The 18,382-nt window shown below is 37.3% G+C and overlaps 1 pseudogene; it reads left to right on the plus strand.

Annotated features, from left to right (window-relative positions):
• Positions 1-2,200: 2,200 nt before the first annotated feature.
• On the plus strand, positions 2,201-18,122 carry LOC106694632 (annotated as a pseudogene).
• Positions 18,123-18,382: the final 260 nt, after the last annotated feature.

Below are 18,382 nucleotides of genomic sequence, written 5' to 3' on the forward strand. Positions count from 1 at the left end.
GGCATTTTAAATTTACCAATCGATGTCAAAGGCACTAAGAAAGTTTTGAGTCTGGGTAGCACGCAAGCAACACACGGAAAAGTAACCATAATGCAAGAGATTTGATGAAGCAGTGGGTGAGATTTAACTCTCCTTTAAACCAGCCATTTCCAACCCTTTTAGTCTTATGGCACATTTTAGTAAACTAATTACTGAAATTATGTGGCACACCAAAAAATATGGTATATTTTTTTTTGTCGGCCTGACCAAAAAAAGTATAATTTTGATTCATTCACACCGGTTGGCTATGTTGTATTGGCTGTTGTAATTGTAATGTTTTTATTTAACAATCTAAGGGGAAAGAGGTCAGTGCCCTTGATTAAATAGTCAGGTATTGCACGTTTTAGAAGTTCTTGCAGCACACCAGTGAAAAATCCTGCTCTGTACCAAAAGCAGTTTGCCAAATGCATGCCTGTTTCACTTCAGATAATCCAAGCAGAGGTACTGTTGCTGGTGAACACTGAGAGAATTTGGGGTATAAATTTGCACAGTAGCTACACTGCAATAGTGTTAATGATGTTTCCACCTTTTTTTTTTTTTTGATGGAGGTAAAATAAAAAAAAAATGTTTTCACTATCCAAAAGGTATGGAAGTTTTATAATAAAAATGACATCTAGTTCTGCAGCATAAGGATTTAGTTTTCCAAGTTCTGAGGGATCTTAAAATTATTTGGTATCTGGGACATGAACCCCAAAGGCAGCACTGCATAGAAACTCTAACACCATCCTGGAACATAATGCTTCTCCATATTATTTGGCACAACCTGAGTTTGACTGAACTTTGAATTTCTCTTAGATAATGAAAATAAAGTAAGGAAATTTTAAATGAAAAAAAAAGAGAGGGACACAAGTATTTTTAGCATCTCAGGTCAATAAAACAATGATTTCTAAGCTATGTTTCATGGAATATGAGAAAGGTATTTTAAGACTTTATTACTATACATCTCCAGATGTGGTAAAACCTCCCAAATATATTAACCAGGGGATCATTTTCTTCATAGACGACCAATCCTTACACTTTGGAACAGAGCTATTCTTCCAAAGAATATTACAGTCATTTTTAAAATTTTTATTTTAAAAATATGTTTTTATTTATTTAAGAGAGGAAAGGAGAGTGAGAGAGGGATAGAAATATCAATGATGAGAGAGAATCATTGATCCGCTGCTGCCTGCACACCCCTACTAGGGATCGAGCCATGTGCCCTGACTGGGAATTGAACCATGACCTCCTGGTTCATAGGTCAACATTCAACCTCTGAGCCACACTGGCTGGGCTCCAGTCATTTCTTTTCACGGAGATTTCATGAACATGCTCAGAAATAACTGATCTACAGCCTGTTCAGAGACAGGATAGAATGAGACATTCTGGTGCCACCAGTGAGATCCGATGCTCTCCGTTGACATAGACGTATTTACCTATCGATGTGCTGCTGGCTGGGGCAGCCCCCTCAGCTTGTTGTGACTTCTACTGGCAGTGGACAGTCTCCCAGTAACTTTGTGTGCACAGTTAGAGAGGTGCCATGGAGTGGCTACAGGGAAAACCAGCTCTGAGGTTTTGAAGGTTTCAGTGTGCGGAGAGTACACACTTCATAGAAACAGCGATGGGGAGAGGTGGGCTGCTCTGCTGTGTCTGGACAGGACATCTGTACTCCTTGTCAAATGGCCAGCTGGGCACCTCCGCGCTACTTTATGTGCCTGTAATTTCCATTATGACTCTGGACTGTCATCTTTCAGCATATTTTCATTTATTGTTTTTAGCTATAATCAGGGCAGTAATAGGAGAACAATTCTAGGGAGTGAGTTTGCAGATAAAATATGTAGACCCTGGCAACAGGGAGGTCTACTTAGCCACACCTCATATTTCAGTTCCCAGAAATGTGTGTGGGGCTGACATAAGTGCTCCCTGTTGTGTGATTGCTTGTGGCTCAGTAGCCCTTTGAGAAGACCGGAGAATAAAGGACTGCGGAGAGCGGGTGTTGTCGAAATGGCAGTGCTGGGGAGGGTGCCCACAAGCCCCCGAGAGAGTTTTATGTTTTTTAACACATGTTTTCTTGATGTTACCCTTAAATCCCACCTGCGTTTCCTTCTCTCACCATCCACATCAGTCGCCGCTCTGCTTTTCAGGCTTCCCTTTGAAGCGTCAGTGAGCTAAAGGAAGCCGCATGGTGGGAATTTCACCACCACTTGCAGCACGTTGCACTCCCTGGCCGGCAGTGTCGCTGAATGGCCTTCAGACGCTCACTGCAGGACCACAGCTGATCAATAATTTCCAGGAGCCCCATCTGACTGTGTCAGAAGCAAAAACCGAGGAATGTGATGAAGAATGTGACTAGACCAGTTAGAAATAGCTCCCTGACAGGAAAATTCCAGGGCAGTCAAAAGATAAATTGTAACATTTGGTTATATTACCATGTGCTAAGGCTCTTCCTTGACAGGAGACGTTTGGTTCCGGTTTTAAGGCTGCAGAGGGCTTTAACTAAGCATAGAGACGTGTGTCACACACCAGTGTTTCAAACAGCTACATTAAGAAATCGAGGCTGTCAAATCTCCCCATGTGATTTTAAGAAGGAGAAATGATCATTCGGGTATATATTAAAGGTTCCATTAGACAAGTATTTTAAATGATGTTACCCTGGTAAAGCCTCCCTTAACAAAATGGACACAACATTAGGATTTCTAAACTTTTTTTCTTCTTTTTTTACCTGACTTTGCTATCAGGAAATTCTCCCATTTTGCAGTGTATTACAGTTATATTTTTCTTAATTTATTATTTTTCTTTAGTAGTAGTAGTAGTAGTAGTAGGTCTAGTTATGTACATAGTTTCTGTATGATTAATTATGAATTCCAACAGTTTATTAACTTTTTAAAATATTAAATAATGCAATGCCATTCCAGACAGTGCTAAAAGTAAGAAAAATTGGTAAGTATTTTGGGGAAATGAAAAAGAACGTAAATCCATTTTCTTCCTTTATATTGTGCATGTAGGGAGTAAAAGACACTAAGTACTATAAACATCATGTCACCAAAGCCATTTATTGATGACTACATGTAGACTATAATATAACTGGGGATAAGGAAAAGGTAACTAAATTCTTAGACTTCTTACCCTCCTGTTTTGTAAATTAGCATACTAAAGGTCAGACTCCTTGAGCAGTCCGGTAGGTCACATATGGTCGAGATAGAATTTGGAAGGAGATCTCTCAGACTCTGAAGACCTTGTTCATTCTTTAATACAAGACTGTGTCCTAGTCAGTTGCAAAAGAAGGTTGATGTTAACAGGTTATTGATTATGTTTTCAGCTTCAGTCATTCCATCTGTAAATGGGAATAATGTTACATTCATTCCATATATTTCAAACTGTTGTAAGGAAAATAGATACTTGATATACAGAAATTAACATGAAAGGCTTTTAGTTGATGGTATTCAATCCTCCTCTTCCTCTTCCTCCTCCTCTTCAACCAAGTTGCAAAATGACTTGTAGAGTTAGTTGGGATAAAAACATTTCTTAAAGAGATAAGGTTAATATTGATCAGCACTTTGAAAGGACCAGAGTTGAGAAAGGGAAAGGTCATTCAAGTTTAGAGGAAATGCCTGTGCTATAATTTGGACACAAGATAAAGTGAATTTTGTAGGGGATCTTTTAAGCAGGACTCATTGGATAGAGTTGAGAGGAAGAGTGGCATATGTGTAACATTGCAATGGTGGTGATGGTGATTAATAGATTCTTCATTTATTTATTCAACAAACAGTACTGCTTTCTACCAAGAAAAATACTAGGTGTTGGATTGATAAGATATGTAAATCATGATTCCTGCTTTCGGGGAGATAACAGTTTAATGAGGCATCAAATAATGAACCAATATTCTTCAGAGTAAAAAGTGTTATGAACAGAGATGTGCACAAGGTAGGGTGGTGGCAATGAGCAAGAAGAAACTGACTTTCTTGAGAAGACTGAGAAAATATTTTCTACAGGATGCTGCTTAAAAAAAGCACTTTCCTTTGGAACTGCAGTTCAAATTTCAGAGGATGCATGACCCAAGAGGAGACCAGAAAAGTGAACTAACACAATCAAAATGCTGGAAAAATAAATTCCTTTACCTATAAGATGGAGGGGAGAACGGGGAGGCAAAAATATCTGAAAAATGCTGTTTTACATCATATAGGTGAAGGAGCAGGCCTGACCATGAACAGACTTGGAAGAATTAATGGATGATGGACTCTGCTTCAAAGGTTAAAAAAAAAAGAGAGCGACATGGAAAATATGATAGTATATTTATGAGTTTGAATGTTGTCAGGTATAATCCTGCCTTTGATATTATGCACAGAAAGATGAAGAGCAATACAAAATGTCAGTTTGAGTGGGAGTTAATTATTCCCTGCATGGGGAGAATTTCAAGAAAGCGTCAACCAATGGGACCACCTGGGAAAATTGAATAGCTTACAAGCATGTTCTGAATTAAGTTTATTTTGTTTTGTATGTTGTCAAGAAATCACAAAGATGCAAGGAATAAATCTGAGAGGTGATCAAACCAATTGTTTTCCCTTTTTGAACTTGTCACGAATAGAGAAATAAAAGCAAAAGCAGTCTCATGCAGCATCCCTGTATCCAAAGGAAATATCCAAACACAATTTCAGAGCCCAAAGTGACTTTGGGATTATTTCCTTTTCTACTCTCCTTGATTAGCATCAATAAGTGAACTGATCCTGTTTGTAGATAACACTTTTAAAAGAACATATTTCTTGTTTTCTTTAAGAATATATGAAAATTGGGTGACTTTTTAAAAGGAAGTCTTTATTGTTAAGAGTATTACAGAGATCCCTCCTTTTCGCCTCATTGCCCCCCTCCACCCAGTTCCTGCCCCACAGCAGGTCTTCACAACCCTATTGTCTGTGTCCATAGGTAATGGATGCCTGCATCTAAGTTCTCTGGTTGATCTCTTCCCGCCCCTCCCCCCTTCCCTCTGAGATTTGTCAGTCACTTCCACGTTTCCATGCCTCTGGTTCTATTTTATTCATCAGTTTTTGTTCATTAGATTCCTTGTTTATTTATTTTGATTTTTAGATTCAGTTGTTGGTAGATATGTATTGATTGCCATTTGATTGTTCATATGTTTGATCTTTTCAGCCCTCTTCTTTTTTACACCACTAGAGAGTACAGAAGCCTGAACGTTTTCTTCGGCAAACTCAAATCAGTGTTCTGCCCACTGTCTCCCAGACTCCGAATGACGACCTCTTTACAAAGCTGGTCCTGACTGCTCCGATGTCCCGCTCTGCTCCCTGGCGGCAGAGCTGCTCACATGAATGACTTCCTGTTGCCCCGGCTTTCCGGGGGTTGTTGGGCTCTCTCGCCTGAAGCTCTGCCCCTGTTGCCCTTACATGGGAGGTTTTGTCTGCCCCTTTAGCCTCCAGTCCTTTTTAAAATTTCTTTTATTTTAGCTCCTTGGGAAATAGAGAGGAAGAGTGAACTTAGAGCTCCAATCCATGATGTGGGCTGGTGACTTTACTTCCCCCTGGGGGAACTAAATGGTTTACTCAACCAAGCAGAAGTTTCCAACCGTGCCTGTCAATTTCTTATCTCCAGAGTGCTCATTTTAGAAGCTGCAGAAGATTCTTCTTAGTCTTAGGGCAGTTGCTAAACAAATTTCTTGTCCCACCTTAAAATTCTACCCATGCAGGAGGAGGGGAATTTCTTTGCCTCAGCACAAGCCTTAGATGCCAGCTTTACCTGAGGCTGCTTGGTCATGGTCAAATACCAATAGGCAACTTATGTTGGAGCAACCGATATAGTAAGTACTCCTCTTACTACCATTGAGAGCGTTAGGGTGTGTAACTACCGATCCCACTAATTCAGTCTCCCTATCTGTTCTGTAGGGGCTCAGATGTGCTGCTGTAAAGTGGCGTCACTCTAGAGCCCAATCTACTCTGGACCTGGTGGACTCAGAATGTTCTAAATAAGGAACAGATTCCTTGCAGAGAAACTCCCCCCCAAAAAATAACAGATTGCCAAGACCTGATCGGAAAAGAATCACATTGTCAGAAGTCTACAACCAGCTTTGAGAACTGTTATTCAGGGATATTCAGGGTCAATTCAGAGTCTCTGAGTCATTTGCACCAGAAGAGTAGAAAATAGCAGTCTTTCCCACTTGGAGTTTGTCATCGTGTCACCCGTGTTATTTCTAGTGCTAAAGAGAGCCAAACTCAAAAGTATTACCATGATGACAAAGCAAATCAATATTTGTCTTAAAACTAGGGAGCCACTTAATGCTTTCTAAGAATTTGGCTCGTTAACAAAGAAAAAACATTTTGAGTTTTGTAACAATTTTCTAGATTTTACACTTCTTTTCTCCTTTGAGGAATGGAAAGTGTAATACCGATATGGCAGTCATTTGAAATTAATTTCAAAAGCCTATTCAGTTTACTACTTAAGATCAAAGTCTACATTTCTCTGACATTCTTTTGATACTAATTACCATTACAGCTTAATTGACTTCCATCTGAGGAAGGCTATACCTACACACACACACACACACACACTTATGCAACCATGCAGTGGGGTTTTATACATGCACACATATACATGTTTACATATCCTATATAATAAAGAGCTAATATGCTAATTAGATTGACCAGCTGAACGGCCTTCCAGACGTCCTTCCGGATGACCTTCCAGATGAAGCCTGGGCTGGGAGGGCCGAGCCCCTTGCATGAATTTCATGCATCAGGCCTCTAGTTCATTTATAATATACTAAAGTAAGAGCAGTAAAATAACTGGGCTTTAAAATCCAGAATTAACTTATTAGGACACATTCAAGGTGTTTTTATAAAATAAAATACAATCGAAACCAAGCATGAAGGTAAGTGAAACATTTTTTTGTAAGAAAAAATTCTTTTCTAGCCATCTTGCAACTCTGTAAGACCTTCTGAAATGTGAAAGCAGAAGCTGTTCTTCCAGCTTTCTCTCTCTCTCTTTTTCTCTCTCTTTTTACCCTTTGCATTTTATAAAACTGCAGTTTTATTGCTAGATAATATGGTAAAAAAGATTCATTGTAAGGGTTACTTAACAACGTTGGTGCTGTTGATGAATAGTTGCAATTAATACATTCCCTTAATTAGTCTGATACCCAGAAGATGCACCTGGCAGGTCATTTTAATACTACAATTGATTTATAGCTGCTAGAAATGATTTCACCAGCTATCTTCAGAGAGTACAATTAGAGTGGATTTCATTTTTTTATGCATTTTCACTGAGGAATAAACATAAAAGGTCTATGTAATTCAGAACAAAGCAGCTATAATGCACTAATGGTTTATGGATTTTATTAATATTCAGCTAACATTAGAGGCAATTTTAGGGGAGAGCAACCTATTTTCTTTATGAAGTATTCAGTTTTTTTTGTGTGTTTTTTTTTAGTATCTGAGTGCTTTGTTTAAAAAAGAAACCTTGATATTTTGAAATGAGTTGTCTCTATTTCTTATAGAAAAAATGTTATAAGTTACAATATATAAAAAATAAAATAATTAAGTGCTCTGTATTAATTGAATGCCGGTGTATTTTTATACTGTATATTTGCTATACCTGTAAATTTAAAAATAAGTCATTAGGCATTCATGTGATTTAAATAGTGCTTCCATTAATATAATTGAGCTAATGGATGAACTCTATTAGTAATGGAGGGAGTTGTACTTCGTGGTTGAACAGGTAACAGAATATTTTAAGAAGCTGATTACATATCTGGCTTTTAATTCCCTGTTTATCTGGGATATTAATTTTGCTAATCGGGAATCTTTGTCCTCCTTTCTCATCATCCATAACATGGGAGCAATTTGCTTGTATAGTTTACTATAGTAGGACAATGAGAAATCAGTTTCACAGATAAAACCAATAGTCCTATGAAAAGTATTAATATTTAAATACACCATTCCTATGACTAAAATGAACACCTAAAAAATGTCTGTATCAGAGGGTCAATGAACCTCTGTTAGTTCAAGAAAAATTTAATGTAAAAATCCAACATTTATTTAAAATGTATCTTATGACTATTTAGCAAGACCTACTACTTATAAGGTACTAAGCTTATAAATGCTATGGATTCAAGAAGGAAAAAGCAATAGTTTTCTGTCAACATAGAATTATAGTCTAGTTGGGAAGAGCAGGAGGAATTACAAGTACAAAATTGCATGCTGGCCCAGCCAGCATGGCTCAGTGGTTGAGCTTCAACCTATGAACCATGAGGTCACGGTTCCATTCCCAGTCAGGTCAGGGCACATGCCCAGGTTGCAGGCTCAATCCCTGAGGTGGGGCATGCATGTTTCTATCTCTCTCTAACTCTCTAAAATCAATTAAAAAATAAAAATAAAGTGTAAGCTGTTTTCATGAAGGAAATGCCGAGGAGCCTGAGAAAGGACGTGACAGGGAGGCCTGTGGCTACTGCATTTTTGTATTACCAATTCTGAACTGGAAATTTACAGCCCGGACTAAACAACATAGAAATGTTTCCCAGCACCCAAAATGCCTCATGATAATATCTCTTCTCCATATTCAATGAAGACTCTTCGAATCCCACTAGTAGTTGAGTTTGGCTTTCTGTTTGGTTTTGTTCTTAGAGATAGGTAATAGATTTGCGAATTTATTCTGTCTCTTGTCCACATTTCCTACCAATGCTACCCAGTACAACAGCAGCCAGTTAGGGTTAGCAGTAGAGTTCAGGACCAGGCATTCTAAGGCATTGGAAGCTAATCATCCACATAAAGTACAAATTTTCAATTCTTGCAACTTATACTTTCAAAATAAAATTTTCTCAGCCAACACCATTCTGGATAATTGGGGATTACTCAAAATTAGTCTCAGACCTGGAGAACATTATGCTAAGTGAAATGAGCCAGTCAGAGAAAGACAAGTACACAAGATTTCACTTATATGTGGAATCTAATGAACAAACTGAACTACCAAGCAAAATAGAGACAGACTCATAGAGAGCAGGCTGACAGCTCTGTTGGGGAGGGTGTTGGGGAGGGAGACGGGGTGTGTGTGGAGGAGGGTGGGTGAAGGTGGAAGAGGCCATTGAGGGATAAATGGTAATGGAAAAAATAAAATAAAAAAATTTTAAATGATGATCTCTGAAAACACATGAAGGCCTTTGATTCTGTACCTTTCCTGTACAAACCACAAGTTAAAAAAATCAAAATCAAAATCTGTGCTTGTTTACCAAACAGTTCAGCCACCCACAGGGTTCTGAGACTTCCCTGAGAATGTCCTAATGCAAATAGAAAATTACAGGATGACTTCCACTGGGATTAGAGGGCCACAGGATTTGGTTGCTTCCAGACATCAGCAGGAAAGACATTTTCCCTGCTAACATTCTGGCACGGCAGAGAGAGGGTTAAAGCCCCATGCCTTTTGGCGACCAGAGCCGGCTAACTCCTCTACCACCACTTCTGTCCTTACACTGGAGGAGTCAGGTACCATTTCCTCAATTACAGGACTGGGACTTCAGGAGGTCACTCTACCCATCCCCCTGCTTCTGGGCAGGGCGGCACTTAATTATCCTGGCTCACAGAAGCTCTCTCTGAAAGCAATTGATGCAGAGATGTGATCATTTGCCTCGGGGGAGCATGATGCTCTGTAGATAGATTGTTTTTGTTTATTTCTGTTTGGGGAGAATGGACATTTAAAAGTGAAATTCTCTCCCACTTTGTTTTGTTCCCAACAGTGGTCTAAATTATATTCTGCGCTGGCTCTCATGCTGCAGGAGGTTTTTAATGTGGCCCAGGATCACTGACAGCCATCTGTGCCTGGCCCCAGGCAGGGACTCTCCCAGGATATGTCTACACTCACCTGTCGGCACCACAGGTTTAGCCTGCTGATATCACTTGAACACTTTGCATTGAAAGAAATCGGAATAAAAAAGGTAGTTTTGTGTCCTGTGGGAGAGTCATTATTCTTACAACTTGCTGGGCAGCTCCTCCTTTCCAACTTCTTCACGGCTGGCTGTTACAGCCACTCATGTGACATTACACCCCTTTTTCATTTTAAATATAATCAAACTTCTGATTTAAATGCTTAAGAGTTCATTGTCCCTGTTGCCTTTTCTCATAATACCCACTAACAGGCATATGAAAGCACAGGAAATAATGAAAATCAAAATACAAAATCAATCTGTGGCTTGTAAATCATTTTTAAGGAAGAAACTGAGCAGTCTCAATCACTTAAAAGAGAACGGGCAGCTTCTTTCTTCTTGCCAAGTGGGCGCCCTGACACAGAAGCCTGGGTTCTGTATCTGGCAACGACCAGGGGCATCTCACCCCTGCGTTACTGGGTTGTGGGAGCTGGACATGGCTTGTGGACCAGCAGCATCTCCGTCCCCTGGGAGCTTGTGAGAAAAGAGGGATCTCCCATCTTATCCCACCTATTCAATCAGAATCTGCATTTAAACAGGGCCCACAGGTGATTCCTGTACTCATCAGTTTTGGGGGGAAATTGCTTAAAACTTTGAGATCATATCCCAATAAGCAGCATTAAGAAATAAATATGTTAGGAGAGAAGATTATAGATGTCAAGGATGAAGATTTTAACCAATCTTGATGGAATTCTGTTTCAGCTCATGCTAAGAATTTTTAAGTTAAGAGACCTAGTAAAGACGTCTCCCCCCCCCCCCCTACATTTATCCACAGCAGAATTACATAGAAGAACAATATGGCCTTTTTAACTTTTTTATATTTCCATGATTCTTCAGTAATTAATTCTAACGTATCTTAAACCTATTGAATGATCTGAGACATAGTGTTTTGTTTTAATTTGACAGACTATTCACTGTCAGAAGTCATTTACTGCTTCCATCCTAACTTCCTTTCCATCCATGCTATCTGAATGATGCTGTGCTAAGTACACAGAAAAATCAGAACATACAAAATGATCTCAACTATTTTAAACAACGCATGAGACATTATATTAAGAAAATACAATAACTGCTAATGAAAATTTTCATTGTTATGAATTCTGTGTGAATTTTTTCTTCATTTTAATTTTCTGCATATCCTAATATTGGTGTAATAAGTATGTATTATTCTTTTAGCCAGAAAATCATATTACTTAAGCTTAATTCATGCAGTTTTGTTCATGCAATAGGTGAAACTATATAAAAACTGTAGAAAGTCTGAAAGTAGATCAAAATATTCTCTATACATTTCTGTATTTTTAGTTTTCTATATAAAATATGTATTTCTTTTATAGTGGTTGCTACATGAGTTTCAATAAATGCCTAATAAGTATTTTTGAATGTGTGAATAAATGCAATGGTGTAGAATTACTTCTTCATGACTAGTTTTAACTGCGAGGTATTTACATTATAAATTTTGAGATGGTATCAGTCATAAGGATTGACTATTAGTGACCACAAGTCAGACCAGTGATAGAAAAGTAGAGTCTTCCCAAACATCATTTTGAAATTAAATGATTTAACTAAACTTTCTTGAAACTTAGAAACATACAGTTTTTATATACTTTCTTAAAAGTGATTTACATTTAAATTAATTAGCATTGCCAAATTTTGTTAGCATGTGATCTAAGTGGCAATGATAGAATAATTAAATTTTGGCTGGAAGGTACATCTCTGAATTCAGAGATTTAAAATATTTTTGCTCTGTTTTCAATATACTCTTAGTGGGAGTATGAAAATTAAGTACAAATAAGAAGTTCTGATTGTTTGGGGTTGAGTGAGTTCAGGTTCCTGTTTGACTCTTCATGAGGGTCCAGGGGCCTGGATTTGGGAAGAACAGTCTGAAAACCATGAAATCACAAAGCATTTGGGTCACTGGGTTCGGGTAGAATTTTTCCCCCCAGAGTACACCATGACCTACTGAAATATCATAATTATTAAGTATATTATATGCACAATCTTTTGTCAACTCTGCAGCACTGAAAGTCAGTTCCTCATATTACTAGTGAAGAAGAAAGAGATATTCAATGAGCTGCCCATGTTGACATCATGACATGTTGACATCATTGCAGGACAAAGCCAGGCTTTGACCCCAAGTTAAAAGAATGCAAGCCTGAAGTACTTGCAGTGTAAGACACTGCTATACATGTTAACATAAGTAACTGACAAATTAATAGTTCTTGTTAACGAGAGATGGATTTTAGTGTGGTGTCCAAGAGTTCATGCTCTTGAGGCAGACCATGTAGGTTTCAAATCCTGCCTCTGTCACTCTCTAAGTCAATGATCTTAGGAAAGTTACCAAAGTTATCTGTGCCCTTATTTCCTCATCAAAAAATGTGGTCAGCATCTTGTAGCTTAGTTTGGAGTTTAAATGAATTCATATAAGAAAAGTACTCAGTTTGAGGACTGACAATAGTAAGTACTCCATAAAAGTTAGCTATTTAGAGTACTTAGAGTAAGCCAAGAGTGGCAGCAGGCATTTTTTTTAAATGTAGCATTTATATTTAATCCATACCACAAAGCAGTGATATATATTTTTTAAATGTCAATTTTGTAAAAGAAGAAAACAATAACTAAATAAGCATAAGGACTCTGTAAATAAGGATAAGTCATGGGTCTGGAATTGTAGCCTAAGTCTCTCTAACATCAAACCAATGCTCCTATTATTATTATTTAAAAAAATCATAATGACTCTTTTATAAATATGACAAAGTTTCATTGAATTATTTTCTCAAATAATAGTGAGTACCAATAATTTTTGGATATATTTAATCTTAGTTTTTGATGATTTGAAAGTAAATGCTTTCATTTATTTTTATAATAGTCCCATAAGATATGGAGTAGGCAGATATTGATTCCCAATAACCCACAATTATTTAAATCATATTTATACAGAGAATACCAGTAGTAATACTCATGTTAATATAGATCATAATATGTGAAAATGTAAACCTCAGTGTAGAATGTGTTCTATCTCCCTGGCAATCGATTCTGCTACTTTGTATTTGATAGTCCTTATAGATTTTCATGTTTTCAGTTACTTCTTTCCTCCTAATGCATTACACAAAATGCCTAGCGGAGTTTAGAATATCCATCTCACATAATTGGTATTATAAATATCATTGAAATTGATCATTATTTCCTTGTGATGGTAAAGGTACCAGAATATCCTCCACAGAGTTCACTTCTGCAAAGTGTTAATTTCCCATTACTTTTTATTTTAATTTATTAATTACTAATTATTTATTTTATTTAAACAAGGATGGAAAAAAAGTTCAGAAGGTAGTATGTGTTCTTATGAACAGCAATTAGGAAATTGAAATAAAAATTTAAAAGCTTAATGTGGTTGGAAATGGCAACATGTGCCCTACTAAATTAGCAATTTGTCAACTTTGAAATTAATTCAGTGGAACCATGAATCTCGCCTGAGTGACTGCAAGATGATCTATTTTGAAATAAGTCAATGAAGTGAGTCTCATCACTGACCTAACAAAACCTAGATATTATTTCCACCTTCTCCTGAAACTTGCTACTACTTAGCAAAGTTGACCAAACTTTAATGGAGAAAACAACCAGTCTACTCTTTCCCCAAAGAAGTTGTCCTTTTCGTTTGGGATTGAGGCATGTTTCCTTTATTGCAAAGGGCAGTTCATATTGAGGCTGTCATTTATATTGATGTTCTTTTTTCAAAATGACACCTCCATGTAATTTTTTTCTGCAGAAAAATTGGACTTCAGTGTTCAGGGTCATTGGTAAGAGATCTTTCACTGATTCAAAATTCATTTAAAATTTTTAGAAAGAAGGGGGAAAAAAACAGAATAACAACTCCCCAAGAGAGGTAATCTGTACTTTCTGTGAGAAAACCTAGTGCATTTTACATGGCTCACCAAATAGAAAACAAGTTTTTTTTTTCCTTTGCGAATTTAATAACACACGAGGATTTCTTTCTCTGGGATTTTGTGAAAACTTACAATTATCATAGGACTGAGTGTAGTTTGTTTGCTCCCCACAAAAGCAGAGATGATTTTTATTGACCAATCTTTGATCCGAGAGATTAAAGAAAGTACTGCATGAGCAGCAAGAAGGATAACACCACGGGGGTCAATAGGCTTTACTGCTATTGGAAATGAAAGCGAATCATTCCATTGGGACATGGGGTAATCTAGCATTCTTATGGGGAATTCAAGACTCTTTCTTTTTTCCCATTTTTTTGGAAAAAATTATTCAACTTATGAATAGGTTTCTCCATGACTTAATATCATGGCCACACATGAGGTTATTTGGAGGGCACTAAATTCACCAACATAATTCTGTACAATGCTTTTTAGCCCAAATGGCCTGGCTGTCACATTCGCACACCCTTGATTGAAATGTCTCTAGTAGACTTTTGGAATGCAGTCTGAAGGCTTAGTGACTCAATATTTTCACAGTGAATACATTTCCAATCTCATAGAAAGTTGCCACTGACTACTGCAGAGGTTATGTCTCTTTCAGTTTTCTTCTGAAATACTGTGAATTGAGCAAAATTCAAGCTGAATTTTGAGAAAACAGGACATCGTACCTACACACTGTCAGTATTTGCCGCTATAATATAGTCTGTTTAAGGTAAAACTATCCAGCCTACCATCTTTGAACTGATAGTCTATAAAATAGTTACCTTTTTCTTATTGTCATAAATAGAAGGATAATTTTTCCCTTTCTTTTCATTATGAGCCAGGGAATAACAATTGGAATTATAACATCTGGTATGATTGTGACCAGGGATAATGCTGAAATATCATTGTTTATAGAATATTCACCAGCACTACTGAGGCCTGACAAAAATGTTCACATTATGCTTTTTAATTTCCTTGAAATGTTGCCAAAGAATATCATTGAATCATCCAGTTGTATTTCTCTTTCAATTTGCTAAAGACATATTTAAGGCTCAGGGCAATTTATCTTAGTTATTGACTGATTATTTTTAACAGTTATTGTTTGCAAATTTAAAATGTCATTATTCTTCTTTCTATAAAGTCTTTGTCTAGGAGACAGGTCTCTCATAGTGATTTCAATAATTTATTACCTAGAGCCATCCCTGTTCTAGTTCCATTGGTTTCTAAAGCTGATTTAGCATTGGGATTATATTAACAAACATAAAATTTTGGTTAAAACTATGCTTTCCTCTCATCTCAAGGCAAATGTCCATGTTGCTTTCCTTGGCAAGAGTATACAACTAGATTCTAAACATCATGCTTAACCCTTATTGAACTATTCCATTTCAATTTATTTTTTTAAAAATATGTTTTATTGATTTTTTACAGAGAGGAAGGGAGAGAGATAGAGAGTTAGAAACATCGATCAGCTGCCTCCTGCACATCTCCTACTGGGGATGTGCCCGCAACCCAGGTACATGCCCTTGACCGGAATCGAACCTGGGACCTTTCAGTCCGCAGGCCGACGCTCTATCCACTGAGCCAAACCGGTTTCGGCTCCATTTCAATTTAAAGTTGTGATTAATACTAAGCATAATTCTCTTCTTCTTGGAGGAAAAATCACATTTGTTAATATTCACAGAAATATACTGTTGTAAGTTTACATGGAGGGATGTGATTTTACCCTACTTTTTCTAGTATACAATTATCTAGATTCTCCTGACACCATTCAGTAAATTGCTCTTGGCCATACCAAATGGTGTCCAAGTGGTTAGAAATAGCGTATACTTCATTTTAAAGTGTTCACTTTGATTATCAGTCAGAATCCATTCAATGATGAAGTCTGCTTCATTAAGTGTTATTAATATATTAAACTTGACCAATGACATAATTAAAATTAATAAAAATAATAAATGATCTAGGAGACTGAGTTTTTTTTTCCTAAACCAAGCATTGATTTATCTTTGACCTGAGACAAATCAACCCATTTGAATCAGGTATATGTAACTTAGGAAGAACCTTTTGTTTTGATGAGAGACCCAAGTAATATTTTGCTAAAAGTTGCAAAAGATTTCTCTTTCTTAAACTGAGCAACTTCTGATTACTCTGTACCATTAGGCTAAAGTATCTAGTACCTCTATCTAGCTATGAGATCTGTGCTCAAATCAATTATTGCTGCATGCTTGATCTGAATGCCAAAGAGCAATAAGGAGTTAATCTTAGTATTATAGATTCTGTTGAATTCCTGGTGCTAAAGTATAATACTTATAATAATTAAAATTATAACAATAATGATAACTAATATTTATTGTCTTTACTATATGTCAGAAATTGTAATTTACCTGCACCATGTCATTTGATCCTTAAGATAAACGTGAACTAATTCATTGTGTTCTCCCAAAATTCATACATTGAAATCTAACCCCTAATGTGATGGTATAGGGAGGCAATTAGGTAATGGGGGTAGAATCCTCATGAATGGAATTAGTCCCCTTATATTAAGAGGCCAAGAAGCCAGCTTACCCTCTAACCACATTTGAGGATACAAGGAAAAGTCAGCAGTCTGCAACCCAGAAGAAGTCCCTCACCAGAACCTGGTCATGCTGGCACCTTGAACATGGATTTCTAGCCTCCAGAATGGTGAGAAAGAGACATTTGTTGTTTAAGGCACTCATACGATGGTTATTTGTTAGAGTAGCCTGCACTGATTAAGACAAGTGTTAATACCACACTCATTTTATGGTTGAGGAAATCATAAAATACTAAGCACACCTAGAATTGGGATTCATATTCTGGTTTATTTGCCTCTACATTCCACTCTAAAAACCATTCTGCCATACGTTTTCCTTGGACTTGCACATAGTCCAGGCTCGTATATAATCTACACTGATTTCTCAAAAAAAAATTTTGGTCAACTAATTTCTTGGTGTTTCTATTTGGCAGCCAACTATTCTTTTTTGGAGTCTTGCCACTTTGGGCAAGTGTTTGGGCAACTAATGACGATTTATTGTATTTTGCCATTAACCTATAAAAGTGACTATAAAATAGAAAAAGATTATTCTTATAAAGTGTAGACTATTAAACTTAGAAAAACAATTATGAAAAAGATGAAAATACGTGCTGAAAATAATGAGTCTTAAACCTCATTTAGAAGCTCATTGGACTTAAGCTGGCTGTCCATGAGTTTGAGTGATAAGAAAATATATATAATTATAGAATATATATGAAATGTTGGAAATATAGCACCAAAGACACCACGATTCTAAAATCGTGTTTATTTATAGTTCTTATATTTTTACAATTTTGTTATGTTGCAGAAGTCATTTGATAATATACACTATATGTTTCACATTTTCAGGTACTAATTATGTATAAAAAAAGAGACTGGGTACAGTTTAAATGAATTTCACCTAAGAATAACTTATATTCCAAAAAGGGAAAAAATAACAACAAGAATAAAACACATACACACAAAAAAATAGAGCCCGCTTTGCAGACACGCAGCCCTGGAGCCGCCCATGACCAGCCCTGGTGAACCCCACCGTGTTCTTCGACATCGCCATCAACGGGGAGCACTTGGGCCGTGCCTCCTTCGAGCTGTTTGCAGACAAAGTTCCAAAGACAGCAGAAAACTCCCATGCTCTGAGCACTGGGGAGAAAGGATTTGGTTTTAAAGGTTCCTGCTTTCACAGAATTATTCCGGGATTTATGTGACAGGGTGGTGACTTCACACGCCATATGGCAAAGGCGGCAAGTCCAAGCGGTTCTCAACCTGTGGGTCGCGACCATCGGAAAACACATATAGCATATCAGATATTTACATTATGATTCATAACAGTAGCAAAATTACAGTTATGAAGTAGCAACGAAAATAATTTTATGGTTGGGGGTCACCACGACATGAGGAACTGTATTATAGGGTCGCCACAATAGGAAGGTTGAGAACCACTGAGGGGAGAAATTTGAGGATGAGAACTTCATCCTAAAACATACAGGTCCTGGCATCTTGTCCATGGCAAATGCAGGACCCAGCACATACGGCGCCCAGTTTTTCATCTGCATTGCCAAGCCTGAGTGGTTGGCTGGCAAGCATGTGGTCTTGGCCAGGTGAAGGGAGGCCTGGATATTGTGACAGCCGTGGAGCCCTTTGGGTCCAGGAATGGCAAGACCAGCAAGAAGATCTCCATTGCTGACTGTGGGCAACTCTAATAAATTTGACTTGTGTTTTATCTTAACCACCAGATCATTCCTTCTGTAGCTCAGGAGAGCACCCCTTCACCCCGATGTGCTTGGAATGTTCTATAAATCTTTGTGCTCTTGCCATAGTTCATTGGGTTCCATAATTTCCTTACCCCTTCCCAGTCTAACTGGATTGCAGAGTTAAGTTTATGATTACGAAATAAAAACTAACAGTTGTCTGTCAAAAACAAAACAAACCAAAAACACAAATGGACTACAAAGCAACACCTGATTGTTTAATCAAATTTTGCCAAGG

This window comes from Myotis lucifugus, unplaced genomic scaffold (assembly GCF_000147115.1).
Source record: "Myotis lucifugus unplaced genomic scaffold, Myoluc2.0 scaffold_5, whole genome shotgun sequence".
Classification (NCBI taxonomy): domain Eukaryota; kingdom Metazoa; phylum Chordata; class Mammalia; order Chiroptera; family Vespertilionidae; genus Myotis; species Myotis lucifugus.